The following is an 18,792-nucleotide window of genomic DNA, read 5'->3' on the forward strand; positions in this document are numbered from 1 at the left end:
TATTCTACTTTCTTCTGGCCCCAATCAAGCCTTTGTAAACTAGGAAAAGAAAACTAAAGATTGAAGACGTTTGCTCATGTGTAGTCAGGTAAAAGAAACATGATTGAGAAGTATAGTTATTAAGATTTATGACATTTATTTACTGTTCTGATTCATCTGTAATCAGAGCGGAAAAGGTGGTAGAGATCTCAACAATTCCTAGTCTATCACTAAAGGCAGGGTCAGCAAGCATATTCTTAACTACTACTATTTTTACCACCACTACCCCTTAACACTTAATAAGCACTTACTATGTGCCAGGCACTATTTAAAGCACTTCATTTGTGTTGACTCATACTCACTTGGGAGGACTGGGCGAGAGTGAAAATGAGAAAGGATGAAGAAAAAATTTGCTTTCTTTTTAGTCTCTTCTTGTGAATTCTGACTGTTGGTTGCTGTCATGTGACATTTTGTACATTTTTAGCTTGGTAGCCTTTTGAAAATCATCAGTCTTGACTTTGATGTTTCATTATGTGGGACATAGTGTGGTTTGAAAGCTCAGGCTTTGAAACCAGGTTGCTTGGGTTTGTATCTGGGTTTGGTGACTTACTAGGTGTGTAGTCTTGGGGAAGTTACTTTACCCTGTGCCTTAGTTTTCTTGTCTGTAAAATGATGACAGTAATGAATAACACCTATATTATAGACTTACTGAGAGGATTATATGACTTAACATATGTAAGGCACTTAGAACAGTGCCTGACCCATAGAAAGCATTCAGTAAATGTAACTATTAATAGTCTTAACTCATAGTTGGATCTCCTGAGAGTATTTGTGACCACTATGAGTTCTGCATATTTCCTGAGTAATAGGATTGATTGACATTCAACATTATATTGTCCAGTAGCTATAAGACATCTTTCCTGAGGATTTCTAGGGAAAGTTCTTATGTAGAATATTTGGACTCAAAGCCAAGTGATAAAGGGTTTCAGGACTACAGGCTCAATTTGTTTTATCTTGCATAGGAATCACTTGTTTTTTGGATTTTATTCTTAGTAGTTTTTATATTTTGCCCTTTGAAAAACTAAGAGGAACTAGTAAGTGAATTGACTTTAACCCAAGACCATATTTCTTTCCTGAGTCTTAAAGTTTATCTTATGTCTAAGGTATTTATTTAATTTTTCTTTAACAAATATTTATTGACATTTACTATATGCCAGACACTATTCTAAGAGCTTTACAGATATTAACCCTTATAATCCTGATGACAGTCTCATGAGAAAGACATTATTATTGTCCCTGCTTTACAGATGAAGTAACTGGGGCCCAGAAAAGTTAAATAACTTGTTTAAGATCCCACACAGCTGGCCAGTATTAAAGCTAGAACTTGAACCTTCTCAGTCTAGCTCCAGAGTTTATACTCCAAAAATACCTTAACCCTGGCCAGAACTGCCTCTTTCAAAGATTAGTTATGTTGAAAAGGGTAAAATAATTAGTGTTAAAACTTGCTTCACTATTCTTCACTCTGTGCTGAAATGACAGCACTGAGATTATGGGTGTGGTTTTGTGTGTGTGTGTGTGTGTGTGTGTGTGTGTGTGTGTGTGTGTGTGTTTGGTCCAGTTGGTTTTTGAAAGAGAAAATAAGTTCAGAGAAATAAAACATTGGTAAAAGAATTAAACCTAGATTTTATAGTTCTTCTGACAGCTAAACATATATACATTTCAAAATACTTACTTTTGTTAGTGCAGTAAACTTTATTCAAATACTGGAGAGCTGTTTGATATACAGAATTTTGACTTTAGAAAATGGATGAGAGTACTAATTTTTCTGCATAATTAGTAGCCACACATGTAATATTCATTTAAGTATCAGGCCACAGCATCTATTGAAAATAAATGTGATTCTCTTAGAAATATTAACTACCCAGATGAAAACAAGAGGAAAACAAGTTTTGGAAGCCATGAGGTCTGTGGAGTCTGGATCTCCAAACATTAGAGAAGTTCTTATACTTTCTACTGACAAGTTGCTAAAAACTGAACAGATCCAAGGAGAATTGGAAGGGGTGTAGGTAAAGAACCATTAACCCAGCTAATTCAGATTAATCCACTTCTTCTAAATAGTTTTGACTGTGCTTTTGAAAATTTTCCTGTGGGCCAAACAAAACAAAACAAAAAAAAAACTGTAACCAATTATACCTTCCTATTTTATTGGAAGCTTGTGGGGAAAAGTTTGCGTTGATTTTTTTAAATTAAAGAATGCTTTATAGAAATTTTCAAAGGATGATTTTCTGAGAAACAATATTAGAAATTGTAGAAACAATTCTTCTTTGAGATAAAAGATTTTTCATACTCATAAATTTGGTACAGCCTAAATATATTTTAAAAAATACTTTCTTAGGAAGTTCTGATAGCATTTTGCTAAGTGTAAGTTACTATAAAAATTCCTACGGCTTATAACACCATGATACGTTTATCAGTCATGCCTCTCAAAGAAAGTAGCCAGAATTCACCAACTTTGCCACAGGCACTTGGCTGTTTATTCATGGAGGAAGTTGACCAGTACAGGGATGGCTTTTGTCTGTCTGCAAGGTCAGGAAAGACATAATTGGTTAGTTTTTTGGGGGGTTTTTTTTGGCCCACAGAAGTGTGAATTTGAGCTGTTGCCTGAAAGGCTCTCTTAAGAGAGGTCAGTTGAGTGTAGACCTGCTGGATTTTTGTGTCTCCTTAAGCAGGACTCTGAGCACAAAGGACTCTTAAGTAGATATGTTAGATGTTTTTTTTAAAAATGTAGTAAATCAAGAAAGATTCCCATTACCTGATAAGATTTTGATGAATTTCTGAAAGACAGGAAATAATGAGATTGGATTAATGGAGAAACTAGCAGAAGAAATCAAAGCTCAAAATATATGTAGAAGTTCCAGAATGTACCACATTCAGAGTGAACAAAGATAAGGAATGGAAGGGTAATTGGAGTAGTCATCAGCTTCCTAGCTGATGTTTGTCTCCTGGATAAAGCCCAAAAAAATGTTTTCCAAACACATTGAACAATCTGCCTGAGAAGGACATGTATTTCCTAACAGTCTATTCTCCACATATTATTTAGTGTATTTAAATCAAGTCATGTAATTATCTTGCTTGAAGAGAATGCCTTCCCAACCTCTTTATCATATGTTTTGAGGCTGTGTGTGATCTGGTCCTTACTTCTCAAGCCTCATTTTCACTTGCTAACTCTGCTCCCAAAACACTGCCCATTCTTATATTTTTTGAAAATGTGTTTGATCGTTGAATGTGCCAAGATGTTATCTTGTCAGTTTTGGGGTGGGTTTTTTTGTTTACCCTTGTTGCCTCATGGAAATCTCTTGTTCAGATCTTCTTTTAGTTCCCTCCTTTTTTATTGGTCAACTCTGCTGAAATATTACTTACCTCAGAGAAATATCAAACCTATCTGAAATAGCTTCCCTGATACCATTTCCTATTTTTTTTACTTTGTTTTATAGTAGCATAGTATTTTCCACTTTGTGAAATTATATCAGCTTATTTGTTTATTTCATCATTAGAATTGTTCCTTGAGGCTTGGGACATTGTTTTGTTCATCACTGAATCCCTAGTATCTGTACTAGTGCCTGGCACATGGTAGACATTCAATAAGCATTTTTTAAATGAATGAATGAATTTTGAGGCTAGAGAAACAAGCAGGCACAGCTTGAAGCAACCATAGACCTCTACAACAAAAGTAGAAAAAGAAAAAAGTGAAGAGACCAGCTAACTCCAGTGTCTCCCCCAGGTTAAAGCTATGATAGCTACTTTCAAAAATGAGAGTCCTGTCGTAGGAGACCAGGTATATCCCAGATAATTTATGTGATGTTCCGAAGAGACGGATTCATATCCAGAAGGCAGTTTATTTGCAGAAACTGCCTAACTGCATATTTCACCCCTCTTCCAGTCACTAGAGGAGAACTGATATACTAGAACCCGCATACAGCAACAGATGAACAAAGATTCTCATGCACTTTGAGGAAAACTGCTTGGGTGATAATACCAACTACAGATACCAACTGATAACCAAGTGGTTTGGTTTGCTAAAGCTGCCAGAATGCAGTATACCAGAAATAGGTTGCATTTTACAATGGGGATTTATTTCCAACTCAGGGCATCAACAGGACGATACCTGGACTCTGAAGACAGGCTGTCAGCTTTGGGGCACCTCTGTCACATTGGAAGGCACATGGCTGGGTTTCATTGCTTTCAGCTTCTGGCTTCAGTGGTTTCCTGTTTTCTGTGGGTCCTTTCTTAGCTTCTCTAGTGCTTTTCTCTAAAAGTTCCTTGTGGCTTTTTCTGTGAGCTTCTCTGGGTTTTCTGTGTTTTCCTCTTTGAAAGGACTCCAGTAAGAGGATTAAGACCCACCTTGAATGAAGTGGGTCACATCTCAATTGAAATAACCTGATCAAAAGGTCCCACCTATAATAGGTCTACACCCATAGGAACAGATTAAAAGAACATGATATTTTCTGGGGTACATAACAGCTTCAAACTACCACACGAAGATTTATCAGTCATTGAGGAAAATCAATACTATGAAAGAGAGTTAGAAAATGCAGCAGACACTGAAAGAAAGAGAATAATGTTAATCTGAAGAGAACTTCAAAGTTAAACATCATTAGTAATTTCAGGGAAATAAAAAAGGAATTAAGAAATATAAATATTGATATTTCAATGTAATTAAAAGGGGAAATTTTAGATTGTATAAATATTACTTTAGAATAATAATTTAAAAAAACCATAGTACTGTACAACACAATTGTATATATGTACAATATATACAATTATATTCTTTTATCAATTATGACAAAGGTGCCACACTAATGCAATGTGTTAATTGGTGAGGGGGCAGTGGAACTCTGTATTTTCTGCATGATTTTTCTTAAACCTACAACTTCTATAATAAAAAAAAATTAAATAAGAAAGTGTAAATACTGAAATTTAAAAAGACATAAGATGGGCTGAATAGCAGAATAGCAAATTGATAAACATAACTATTGAGCTGAAAGGATTGTGTGAACATGGCAGATTAGGAAGCTCCAGGAAGTAAAACAAACTCTTGAACTGGCAGGAATGGTCTGAATCAACTATTTGGGAACTCTAGTGTCTAATGGAACACTTGCAGCACCCAGGGAAGACCTGGATGGAGAGGCTGGTAAATTTTGGTAAATACAGGTGAATTTCATGTTCCTTCTAGTGGCTACCATCCCCCATCTACCAATTGCATGTCAGGTACATGTGGATACTGCCAGCCTATGTTCCTGATGTGGCTTCTGGTTCTAGGGTGGGTAGTAAGGACCTAGGCCTCCAAACACTGGGGGTGTGTGGTCTGATTGCTGCTTTTGGTCCCTGCTTTTGATTGTTAGAGGACCACTTGGAGGGTGGCCATTGTTTCCATCCTCATAGTCAGAAGTGGCAGAGAGGTCTTAAAGAGACAGTATCCTTTTTTCACTTTCCTTTTTGGGAGCAAAAATAGTTTGGAAAAGTCACAAGTTGATGGCTCTAGCCATCAACAAGAAGAAACCCAGCAATCACAGAGGAGTGGGAGGATTAGATTTCCAGGGTTACAGCAATACAATACCCACAATTGTCAGTTCTCAACAAAAAATCACAAAACACAAAGAAACCACAAAGTATGGCCCGTTCTCAAGAAAAAAGAATTTGACAGAAACCATCCCTGAGAAGCTCATACATTGGAACTATTAGTCAAAGACTAATAGTTAACTGCCTTAAATATGTTCAATGAGTTAAAGGAAACCATGGAAAAAGAACTAAAGGAAATGAGGAAAACATTGTCTGAACAAAATAAAGAGATAGAAATTATGAAGAGGCATCAAACAAATTCTGGAACTGAAGAGTACAATAATTGAAATGAAAAACTGACTAGAGGGATTCAACAGCATATTTGAACAGCATATTTAAGTGAGCTTAAAGACAAGGCAATTGAAATTATCCATTGTGAGGAGCAGAAAGAAAAAAGAATGAAGAGAAATGAACAGAGCCTCCCTGAGGGTCCTGTGGTCCACCATCAAGCATACCAACGTATACAACAAAGGAGCCCAGAAAGACAAGAGAAAGAGAAAGGGGCAGGAAAAAAATATTTGAAGAAATAATGACCCCAAACTTTCCAAATATGATAAAAGGCACATTCAAGAAGCACACAAACTCGAAGCAGGATAAACTCAAAGAGATCTACACCAAGACACGTTATCATGAAATTGTCAAAATCCAAAGATGAGAGGATTTTGAAAACATCAAGAGAGAAGTGACTCGCCACATATAAGATATGCTCAATAAGATTAACAGCAGATTCCTCATCAGAAACCATGGGGGTCAAAAGAGAGTTGGATAACCTATTTAAAGTCCTTGAAGAAAAAAACTGTTAACCAAGCATTCTGTATCAAATTATCCTTCAAGAATGAAGGAGAAATTGAGACATTTTCAGATAAATAAAAGCTGAAAGAGTTCATTACTAGAAGACCTGCCCTATAAGAAATGCTGAAGGGAGTCTTTCAGGCTGATATAAAAGGACACTAGATAGTAACAAACTATAAGAAGAAATAAAGAACATTGGTAAAGTTAACTAAATAGGTACATATAAAATCCTGTATTATTATAGTTTTGGGTTGTCACTGCTCCCCTCCCATATGACTTAAAAGGGAAATGTATAAAGCAATAATTAAAATTTGTGTTAATGAACATACAGTGCATAAAGACGTAATCTGAGACAATACTATTATAAAGGACGGAGGGATGAAGATGTATAGGAATAGAGTGTTTGTATACTACTGAAACTTAAGTTGTTATTGTTCAAGCTAAGTTATTAGTTTAAATTTTTAATGATAATCACAAAGGTAACTACTAAGAAAATAAATATATAGAGAAAAGAGTGAATCAGAATGGCATATTAGGAAAAAAGGCAGCAATGAATGAACAAAAATCATACGAGATACACAGAAACAAATAAGTGGCAGATGGAAATCCTTCATTATCAGTTACTACCTTAAATGTAAGTGGATTGAACTGTCCTATTACAAGGTAGAAATTTGCAGATTAGATGAAAAACCATGATCCACCTATATGCTGTCTACCAGAGACTCACTTTAGATACAAAGAAAAAAATAGTTTACAAGTAAAGAGTAGAAAAGAATATTTCAGGCAAATAGTAATCAAAAGACAGCCAAAGTGGCTCTATTATTGCCAGACAAAATAGTTTTTAAGTCAAAAAAAAAGATTACAAAAGAAAAGAAGGGTGGTGTTCTGGTTTGCTAATGCTGCCTTTTCACAAAACACCAAAAATGGATCGGCTTTTATAAAGGGGGTTTATTTGGTTACAAAGTTACAGTTTTAAGGCCATGAAGTGTCCAAGGTAAGGGGGTACCTTCACTGAAGGATGGCCTTTGGTATCTGGAAAACCTTTGTTAGCTTAGAAGGCTCGTGGCTGGCACCTGCTTTCTCCCAGGTTACATTTCAAAATAGCATTCTCCAAAATGTGGCTCTAAGCTGCAGCTCCTCTATCAGCTCCTGTGCATTCTTCCAAGTGTCCCTCTTGGCTGTAGCAAGCTCACTCCTTCTGTCTGAGCTTTTATAGGGCTCCAGTGAACTAATCAAGGCCCATGCTGAATGGGCAGGGCCACACCTCCATGGAAATAATCTAATCAGAGTTATCACCTACAGTTGGGTAGGTCACGTATCCATGGAAACACTCAATCAAAGAATTACAGTCTAGTCAACACTAATACGTCTGCCCACACACAAGATTGCATCAGAGATAATGGCGTTTTGGGGGCATTCAAACTGGCATACCATGTCTAAAGAACTAAAGGAAAGTATGACAAAAATTTCTTACCAAGTAAGGAATATCAGTTAAGAGATAAAAATTATACAAATGAATGAAATAGAAATTCTGGAGTTGAAAAATACAGTAACCGAAATGAAAAATTTGCTCTGTGGGCTTAACAGCAGATTTAAACAGGTAGAAGTAAATTTCGTGATAGATAAATTGAAATTATTGAGTCTGAGGAACAGAAAGAAAAAAGAGAGAAGAAAAAGTACAGCACCTCAGAAACCAGTGGCACACTATTAGATACACCAACATAAGCATAATGGGTCCCAGACGGAGGGGAAAGGGTTAAAAAGAATATTTGAGGAAATAATAGCCAAAAAATTCCCAAATGTAATAAAAAACATTAATCTACACATCCAAGCTCAATGATCTCCAGGTGGAAGAAATGAAAGAGATTTACACCTAGACTATAGTCAAACTGTTGAAAGGTAAAGGCAAAGAGAATCTTGAAAGCAGCAAGAGATAATCAATTTATCACATACAAGGGATTATCGATAAGATTAACAGCTTATTTCTCATCAGAAACCGTGGAGACACAAATGTTGTGATATGACAATTCAAAAGGACAGAAGTATAGAGTATGAGAGAAAAGCTAAGAAACTTGGAAGAAACTTTCACATCTGTTTATTAAGGTTCTAGGAGGCAAGAACACAAAGAGCAAAGAAGAAAATGAAAGTTTTCTGTTGTTTGATTTTCAGAGCTTAAGAAAAATGTTTTAAGATTTGATGAGCTTAGTGAGTGCCAAGCAGATTTAATACTGGTGAAATTGTAGAACTCCAGGGATAAAGGTTAAATCTTAAAAGCGTCCAGAACGATTAAACAGATTACATATAAAGGAATGACAATCAGATTGGCATCCAGCTTTATAATGGTAGCACTGAGTATTAGAGGAAGTATTCTCAACATTCTGAAGAAAAATAATTTTTAAGCCTAGCTAAGTTTACTCTGAAGTATGAAAAGAAGATAAAGACATTTTTTTATTTATGTAAGACCTGGAAATTTTGCCACCCAGAGATTCCTATCTGAAAATAAAAATTGAATTCAAGAAAATGTGGTTTATTTCCTCACCTTCTTTCAGGTCTCTGCTTTAGTGTTACCATATCAGAAAAGTTCCTTGTTTGCTCCACCTAAAATAATCTTTCTTTCCCCCTTCCACCTCTTTCTCCATTTCCTTGTCCTATTTTATTTTTCTTATCATTGCGTGAATAGTAGATATTTACTTGTTGTCTGTCTCTTCTAATTTGAATATAAACTCATTGAGACCAGGGACTTGTTTTTGTATAGTGCTCTATCTCTAGTGCCTAGAATAGTTTCTGGTCCATAAGGGTGCTTAAATATTTCTTGAAATAAAGAGTAAATGAATGTCTTAGATATCAGTCCTCCATCCACTCTCTGTCATCTAAAAGTTTGTTGAATCTTTTGTATTCTGCAAACAGTAGTTTTGTTTCCTTCATCATTTGTATTGTAGCTATTTTATTTCTTTACTATTATTTTCATGGAGTGGATCTCAGGAGAGAGAAGATAATAAATGTGTGTGCTTCATCAGCTCTCTTGAATTAGAATGTTCTAATTCCTGATTTCAATCAACAGGAAGTTTTTTGAGAATATACTGATTTGGATGAAGTTTGAGAGATTGTATGTAAGATTATATACTAAAGAAGAGGATGAAATAACTATACACATAATATGTATAAGACCTAATGCAAATAAAGTTGACAATCTGGATGATTAGGAATAATGCCCCAAATTTGGCCCCAGAAGGAAGAAATATGGTCATCAATTGGTAAGATTCTACTTCTCGTCTTGAGTCTACTTACTGTAAGAATATTTTTTCAGTTCCCATCTTTCCCAAAATGCTTTATATGTCATGCAGTTTTCGTTTGGTGAATGAGTTTAATTTGTGTATGGTCCTTTCTGAATTGCTTTCGGAGGAAATACCAAAGTTTGGGACTGCTGGCCTCTGTAGTTTAGATCCCTTCATTTTAGGCCAACCAGAAATATACTGTAGAGAGTCTCTGGGGAAAATTGTTTGGATTAAGAGTCTTTATCAAGAAAATGAGTAAGTTCGTTCCTAAATTTTACCTTTCTCATTTACTTTTTTGCTCAAATTTAGCACTAACAGATTTTATTGGTAAATTAATTAAGCCTTTATATTTTCATTCTATTTGATGTGTATGTTTCAGTGTTTAGTTAAAAGAATTTTCAACAGATGGCAGCCAAAATATGCTAAGTAATTATTTCTTTCAGCATACATCTTTACTCCCTGGCATATCCACCCTGTATTCTATTTCAGTGTTTTCTTCTGGCTCGGGATATTCTCTGGATGTTTCATGTTTAGAAAGAATTTTCAGGCTCTATTCAAGACATACAAAAAAGAAAGACAGCCCTATGGAAACATGTGCCATTTTAATTTCATAGTGCTTAAAGCAGATCTCGTGAAATGGGTTGGCTTAAACAATGGGAATTTATTAGCTTATAGTTAGAGGCTGAGAAAATGTCCAAATCAAGGCAGCATCAAGGCGATGCTTTCTTCCTGAAGACCAGCTGCCAGCAATCCTGGTTCATCTGTTACATGACAAGACACATGGCAATGTCTGCTGGTCTTTCCCTTCTCTTCCTGGTTTCATTGACTTCAGTTTCTTGCTTCCATGGCTTTCTCTCTCACTCTCTGTATTTATTCCATTTATAAAGAACTCCTGTAAGAAGATTAAGACATTCTCATTGAAGGTGGGTCACATCTTAACTGAAGTAGCCTCATCAGAAGTTCCTACTTACAATGGGTTTACACTTACAGGAATGGATTAGATTTAAGAACATGTTTTTTCTGGGGTGTATACAGCTTCAAACCACCACACATGCCAAAAAAAAAAAAAAAAAAAAAAAAAAAAGTCGTTTGCTCAGTTATTTTTTAAGGACAAAAATTTCTGATTATCCAGTACCATCCTATGATGTATTTATCATTGTTCTTGATATAGTGCTTAGCACATGTTAAAAATTTTAAAATAAATGTATAGTAAATAAATTTGTGGAGAAGCATGCTACTCTGTAGAGATCACAGAATGAGAGAAATACAGAATACGAACTTCAATCAAAGTTGAAAAATATGAACTTTAATCTTTCAGGTTTACCTCTCTCAGTAAATGAGTTTTTCTAAGCAAAACACATCAAAAAGTAGAGATACAGTGATTTCATGTTGATTTTAAATGCTGTCTTACAGATGCTACTTACTTGAATTTGTTCTCAAGTCATTGGAAAGATCAGTAAGGCTTCTCAAGATCCATGAAGCTCTTGGGACTGCCAATGCTGTTGTTTCTGGGAAATTCTTCCACTGTATAAATTTAAGGTTTGGCCCAGAGTGAAAGCAGGAGAATGCCAACTTTGGCGTATGTGACTGTTCTATTCAAGAGGCAAGCTTTCCAGTTACTTGAAAAGTTTTTGAGTGTTTTATGGACACCCTATTCTTTTTGATATTTGGAAGTACTTTTTCAGCTTTACCTACAGTCATGTTCCATTATCTTATTTACGTAGTTTGCATTTCACTCCTTTGTTCTCAGTTTGTGTATTTCATTCAGCAGCCAGGAGGTGGTCAACAAACCCAAGTAATAGCAAAAACAAACTAAATAAACTTCCATGCTTTTTATTAATATCCTGTGGCTGCCATGGCAAATTACCACCAACTTGGTGGTTTAACACAACAGAGATGTATTCCCTCACAGTTCTAGAGGTCTTAATTCTGAAATCAAGGTGTTGGCAGCATTCTCTCTGGAGGCTCTACAGGAGAATCTGTTTCTTGCTTCTTGCCTTTTCTGGTTGGCATTCCTTGTCCGATTTACTATAATCTCTGCCTCCATTTTCACATTGCCTTCTCTGTATGTGCATTAAATCTCCCTCTGCCTTTCTCTTAATTGTGATGGTATTTAGGGCCCATCTGGATAATCCAGGATAATCTCCTCATCTCAAAATCCTTAATTTAATTGCATCTACAGGGACCTTTTTTCCAAATAAGGTAACATTCTAATCCAGGGATTAGAATGTGGACATATCTTTGGTGCTATTATCAGCCTCCCACATTATTGTTCTCCTGGTACGTAAGATATGTAATTAGCATAGATTTTCTAACTGGGATTTTCTTAATTTGTGAGACTAAGGAGAAGGGGTTAAGAAAAATCTTATACTGTGCAGTATAGTACAGTGATGAGAATATCTAACTGTTGGTTGGAAGACCTCCCTCTTCCCAGCTCTGCAACTCTCAAGCTGTGTATCCATGAGCAAATCATTTAACCTTTGTAGTTAATTTTATTATATGTAAAATGTATGTGTAATCCTCCAAAGTCCTTTCCAATTCCATTCCAAATTCTGTGAAACTAAGGAAGGAAAGAGGAGGCTCTATGTCCTACACTGAGAGAACAGAAATGATTTCAAAGGCAAATAGATTATAGTGAGAATCTTCCAGAATTATGCTGTGATCACTGATTATACAATGGAGTCAACTAGGAAATCCTCACAATTTCACTAAGAGTTCTCCTAAAGTGTTGGGCTTTGTGTTGTCCTTAAGTGGGAAATTAATCGTACAACTAATGTCTCAGCAGGGAAAGAGTGCCAACAAAGGGACTGTCAGGCCAAAGCAGGATATGGAAGCATCTAAGAAATATTTCTCTTCCAAGACAGTTTTGTTACTTAAAGCCCCAAACTTATTACTAATTAGTTATTTCAAATTAACAGCTTTTCATTGATTGATTCCTTTTATATTTGAACTAAAGATAACATATTAACAGATGACTGACCATTGCAAAGGGAGATGCCCATTAAATGATATTTGAGAGTCACACTTTAGAACCTGGTTTTAGAGCCTAAACACCTGGGTTTGAATACCAGAACTGTTCTTACCTTATCATGTGACTTTGGGCTAGTAACTTTACTTTTTTTGCGTCTTTATCTAGACTTCTACTTAGTGGAAATTGTATTCCTCACTGGATTATTGTGAGGATTAAGTAAACTAATACATGTGTCAGTGTTCTTAAAATTAATTCACATATTGTTTCAGAATCTCAATATTGGGTTTTTGTAGACATTTTCAATATAAGACAGAGTCAGTGAAAGGAGTCAACTCCTTAGTTAACACATTTAAGTATAACCTTCATATTGAAGGTTCTTTATTCTTTTCAGAGATACAGCAGATCCTCTTGTAAAGATTGTTAGAAGAAATTAATGGCTTTTTGCAGACATTGAACTATTTTCTCATTTCTTCTCCCACCCATTTTTTTTGAAAGATTTATTATACATAGAACATAAAAATGTACAAGTTAACTAGTTAAGGTAAAGATATCTGGGCCTTTAATCCCATCATATTTTAAGGTTCTACTAGTTACATCAAATGAATAAATTGACACTTCAGATTAAAACATACATAGTTTTGAAAGGTAATAAAAATACTAATTACATATCCATAGGTTGAGAAAAAATAATCTTTTTACCAAATTATGGAAGAGTATATGAAATATCTTTTTTTATTTGTTTTTTTTTTTTAATTCAGTTTTATTGAGATATCTTCACATGCCATACAATCATCTATGGTGTATAATTAACTGTTCACGGTACCATCATATAGTTGTGCATTACCCCAATCTCTTTTTGAACATTTTCCTTACACCAGAAAGAATAAAAATAGGAATAAAAAATAAAAGTAAAAAAGAACACCCAAATCATTCCCCTCATCCCACCCTGTTTTTTCATTTAGTTTTTGTCCCCGTTTTTCTACTCATCCATCCATGCACTGGATAAAAGGAGTGTGATCCACAGGGTTTTCACAATCACTCTGTCACCCCTTAGAAGCTATATTGTTACACAATGGTTTTCAAGAGTCAAGGCTACTGGGTTGGAGTTTGATAGTTTCAGGTATTTACTTCTAGTTGTTCCAAAACACTAAAACCTAAAAAGGGATGTCTATATAGTGCCTAAAAATGCCCACCAGAGTGACCTCTCCGTTTGACTCCATTTGAAATCTCTCAGCCACTGAAACCTTTTTTTGTTTGATTTCGCTTCCCCCTTTTGGTCAAGAAGATGTTCTCAATCCCATGATGCCAGGTCCAGGTTCATCCCCAGGAGTCATATCCTGCATTGCCAGTCTCCCACCCATTTTTTTTTTAATTTTTATTTTGAAATAATTTCAAACATATAGGACAGTTGCAAATACAGTACAAGCCCCATACAGAGAACTCCAACACCTCGCCACCCCAGATATCTATATCTACCAATTTTACATTTTGCTACCTTTGCAGTACCTTTCTTTCTCTTTCCTTTCTTCCTTCCTTCCTCCTTCCCTTCCCTCCCCCTCCCCCTCCTCTTCCCCCTCCCTCTCCCCATCCCCTTCCCCCTCCCCTCCTCCCTCCCCCCCTTTCTTTCAACGATGTCTGTTATCTTTCTGTCAATTATCTATCTACCCGTTTATCATCTTCTGAACATTTGAGAGCAGGCTATATATATCATACTCCTTGAACTTATAACACTTCCATGTGCATTTCCTAAGACCAAGGATATTCACTTATGTCATTAACTTAACTGCAGTTAATTCAAGAAAATTAATACGGATATAAAGCTTAAATTCTGTGTTCCAATTTTTCCTTATGCTCCCTTTGAGCTTTTCTCCTCCATTCTTAGATCCACTCCAGTATCATATTTTGCATTGTCATTAACTCTTAACTTTTTTTTTAAATTAACTAGATCAAAAAAAAATTTTTTTTAAAGATATGCAATAAAAAAAACACTTCAAACAAGCCATAACAAGGGAGTAAGAAGAAGACAACTAACCTAAAATAACTACTTTACTTCCAACATGTTCCTACTTTACCCCAAGAAAATAACCTAATATAGCAACAGTTCTGTGAACTTGTTCCTACCATACCCATCAGAAATTAACAAACCATAGTCATTCCTGGGCATTCCCAGAACATTAAATTTACCCACGATAGCTTATCTGTTCTTATTGGGTTATTGTTCCCCTTCATTAATTGCTCTCTATCGCTAGTTCCCCTACATTCTACATTATAAACCATTTATTTTAGGAGTGTATTGCTTAACTTTTAGGTGTTTGTGAATTTTCTAAGTCTCTGATGGTTATTGACTTCTAATTGTATTCCATTGTCCCACCCATTTTTAAAAAATAAAGTATAGCATAGTCATTAAGGTAGGCAGACCTAGGTTCAATTTCAGGTACTGTCCGTTTTTTAACTTTGAACTTTGGTGGATTATTTAGTCTTTAAACTTCATTATTTTTCAGATATAAAATGAAGGTGATAATGTGTTATATTGTTGTGAGCATTAAACATTTGTTTTTTTAATAACTATTTATGCTTCAAGTTTTTAAAATCCTTGCTCTTGTAAATCATTGAATTTAGTATCCTGATAACGGGAGGATATAGCTTCAAATACCAGGTTGTTCATTCATGGTGAAATATTCACTTTATTTTCATTAAAGTGATTTCCTGTATGGTGGCACATTTGATTTGAAGACTCACTCCAAAATTTGTCAGCTGTTGAATAAAAGTCAGGCAGCCTAAATTCATATTTAAATGGAATGGAGAGATTCTTATAAGAAAGAACTTTAAGTAATTAGTTTACTAGAGACTGGGTAAAGATAGTTTTCGTGGTATTAATCAAGATTATTCAAGATGGATCACGGCTGCTGGATTTATAGATGGTGTTGAATTGGCTTTGGTTAAGTACTAAAGATACGTGGATTTTATTTTTGTCAGTTTATTTTTGTGTCAAAGGATGGACTGGAAGAAACAAGTACAGATGATAAAATGTGTTAAATTTACTCATAATGCTTGGCCAGAAGCATTTGCGAAAAGTGCTTATCACTTCAGTGCTTATGCAAGTATGTCACTTCTTCAGTGCTTTTTTGTATGTGTTTTAATCAAGTCTAACTAGGATGCTTTTAGTTTTATACTACCATGAATTGAAAATTAACTGTTATTAGAAAGAAAAGGCAATCTGGATGATCTCTATTAGACATGTGGTATCTCTTTTGGTCAGAAATGTTTTATGATAGCTGTGTGTTTGGCACAGGGAATTCTTTTTTTACCCCCCCTTACTCCTCCTGCCTCCCCCCGCCCCTTACTGGTCTACTAAGGGGGAGAAAACTAAGGGTTCCTTGTCTTGAAGTAAGTAGCACATGTGTTCACTTGTTATGGATGTGATATTAAGATTTAAAGTGTTTCATTCCTTGCTTATCTTTGAAGGGAACTTTTCAGTTAACACAGACTTCAGGATGAAATTCCTTGGCACAGTTAACAAAACTTATAAAGAATTAAAGTTGTGACTTAGACAACCTTGGTGAGAAATGGGAAGAGCAAAGATTTGAATCTTTTGTGCCTCTAAATTTATTGCAGGTTCTTAATGAATTGGTTTTAAGTAAGCAGATATTAAAAGGAATCAAGATTCTGAAAATTGTACTTGCTTGAACAAATATTTATTGAATGCCTGTTATGTGCTATAACACACTAAAAGAATAAGGATATCGCTGCCATTGTGGAACTTAGCGTCAGTATACCAAGGAAAAATTAATAGTTTTAACAAAATTGTTACGTGCCAGATTTGAAGATCATAGATATCATCAGAGGAGTAGTTTTGAAAAACTCTTAATTATTAACTAATAACAAAGCAAGGAATTTTTTCACTAATAACTTTGAGGTTTTAGTAGGTTGGGGGAGATTTTATTTTTCCAAAATCACGATGCTTATCTCTGTCTAGAAATGGTAAAAGATTTTTTTAATTTAGTGTAAATAAAATTGCCTGTTTTGATAACAGTAAATCGAAATTTGTGCATTATAAATTAAGGACTTGCAGTTATAAAAGAGAAATGATATTGTTTTGCATATTGTTGTACAGGGAGTTAATAAGTAGTATTAAAAAGAATTTAATTTTAGGATTTTTGAGGAGATTCTGAAAGTGGCAATCAACACATTGAAGAAGTTTTGCGTTTATAAATATAAAATATTTTTTTACTGTCAAGAGTATGTTATTATACCATGAGGCCAAAGTAACATACCATAGACTAGTTAGAGATTTAAAGAAGGAAAAAAAATAAGTAGCTTAGGGTAATATAAGATATGTAATTTTAAAAGGGAGCGTGGTATCTTCAATTCTGCATGAAGGGGTAGGGGGAACATCAGACAAGGGAGTCCGGAGTTTTGGGTCCCATCACCAGTTTTGCTACTTAAAGGCTTCATGTAGCAGTGCGTTCACTTCTCTAGTCATAGTTTTCTCAACCCTAAAATAAGGATTAGCTCTAACAATCTGTAATAGTTGATATCCTTTGCAATGTCTTATGTTATATATTTTCTTGCATGAGTATAGAGACTAGTTTTTGTCCAGAAGAATAAAACAAAATGCATAGTTCTTGTTAACATCACATTCTTTATCTTTTCGAAGTTCAGAACTGTTGCTCAGAAGCATAAAATGAATCAACCCTGAATTTGTGTGGTTTCCATATTCTAATTTACTTGACTTCTTATGAAAGAGGTTACAGAGCAAGAAAATCAAATGAACCTTTTTTCTTAGGGCATGAATGTCTTAAGATTTGAGGGGTAAAAACTTGACATTTTTTCCTGAAGAAAAAGTGTGGGGAAAGTATACAGAATTTATGTCCAATGTTAGCTTAATGTCTCAAACATTTTTTTAAAACATTTCTAAAATAATATACTTAAATATTTTGCTATAAAAATGTTAAAATATCTAATATTATCCCTTGTATCTGCTTTTGATACTTAAAATATATTTATGTTTTTCTAATAAGCTATAATTAATGTAAGAAACATTTTTCACATTTCAAATAAGCCAGTATTGAAATATGTTATCATTTTCATTTTAATATGGAATGTTCAATTATAGTATTATAGCTTAAATCATTCTCCACATGTTGATTGTTTCTAATTTTTCATTTCTGTAAATAACAAATTTGCACTATATATTTTTTAAATACAGTACCCTTTTTTTTAACCTTTGTTCAATTCTTGTAATATATCTTACCCAAGAAAAGTTACTTCGTTTAAGCCATGGCCAGTTTTGTGACTTTTTTTTATATGTATCTGGAGAACAGTCTGAAGAGACATGATTTTACAGTTGTGCCCAAATGTGTCTTATCTCCAATGGCCCATATAACTTCTAGGTTTTGTTGTTTAGATTTATTTTGATAATTTAATAGGTATGAAATATTAACGTTTATATTTCTTCAATAAGTTGTGAGACAGAACCTTTTTCTCGAAGTGCTGATTTGATCTTCTTGGTTACTTAAGCCACCTGTTTGTATCCCTTGACAGTTGTATATGTTAGTCATTGCTTGGCACAGAGTAGATCATCAGTGAATGTTAAATTGGTTTGGTTTATATCATAGGCGTTAAGTTTTATCTGTGTTAATTGTTGCAGATATTGCCTCCATTTTTTATACCCTTTTAATCTTAGGTTTGTTGTTTTTCATTGATTGCATAAAAGTTTTTTTACATATTTTATCTGTTGCTTTGTTGTGTCTGCTTTTTCTTCAGTTCATAAATTTCTGTCTTCTCAGTGGGTGACATAAATATACTATTCTGTTTTCTCCAGAATTATTTGAATGCTTAACTCTTCATATATTTAGAATTAATCATAGTGGAAGCTGTGAAAATGTTCTCCACATTGATATTCAGTTTTTTCTGACAATATATATATTTTTTTTATTAAATTCAGTTTTATTGAAATACATTCACACACCATACAGTCATCCATGATATACAATCCACCGTCCACAGCATGACAACATAGTTATGCGTTCATCACCACAATCTATCTCTGAACATTTTCCTTACATCAGAAAGACCCAGAACAAGAATAAAAAATAAAAGTGAAAAAAGAACACCCAAATCATCCCCCCCATCCCACCCCATTTGTCCTTTAGT

At 34.6% G+C, this 18,792-nt stretch overlaps 1 protein-coding gene across 6 annotated transcripts in view; it reads left to right on the plus strand.

Moving 5' to 3' along the window:
• EYA3 (EYA transcriptional coactivator and phosphatase 3) overlaps nt 1-18,792 on the plus strand; it is a 156,172-nt gene that overhangs the window by 16,397 nt on the left and 120,983 nt on the right. The window contains exon 1 of one of the 6 annotated variants that reach the window (XM_037828002.1): nt 9,437-9,644. The exons of the other annotated variants lie outside the window; for them this stretch is intronic. The gene's annotated coding sequence lies outside the window, so the exon portion shown is untranslated. Of the gene's footprint in view, nt 1-9,436; nt 9,645-18,792 lie in introns of those variants that run through there. 6 annotated transcript variants of the gene reach the window in all.

This window comes from Choloepus didactylus, chromosome 2 (assembly GCF_015220235.1).
Source record: "Choloepus didactylus isolate mChoDid1 chromosome 2, mChoDid1.pri, whole genome shotgun sequence".
Classification (NCBI taxonomy): domain Eukaryota; kingdom Metazoa; phylum Chordata; class Mammalia; order Pilosa; family Megalonychidae; genus Choloepus; species Choloepus didactylus.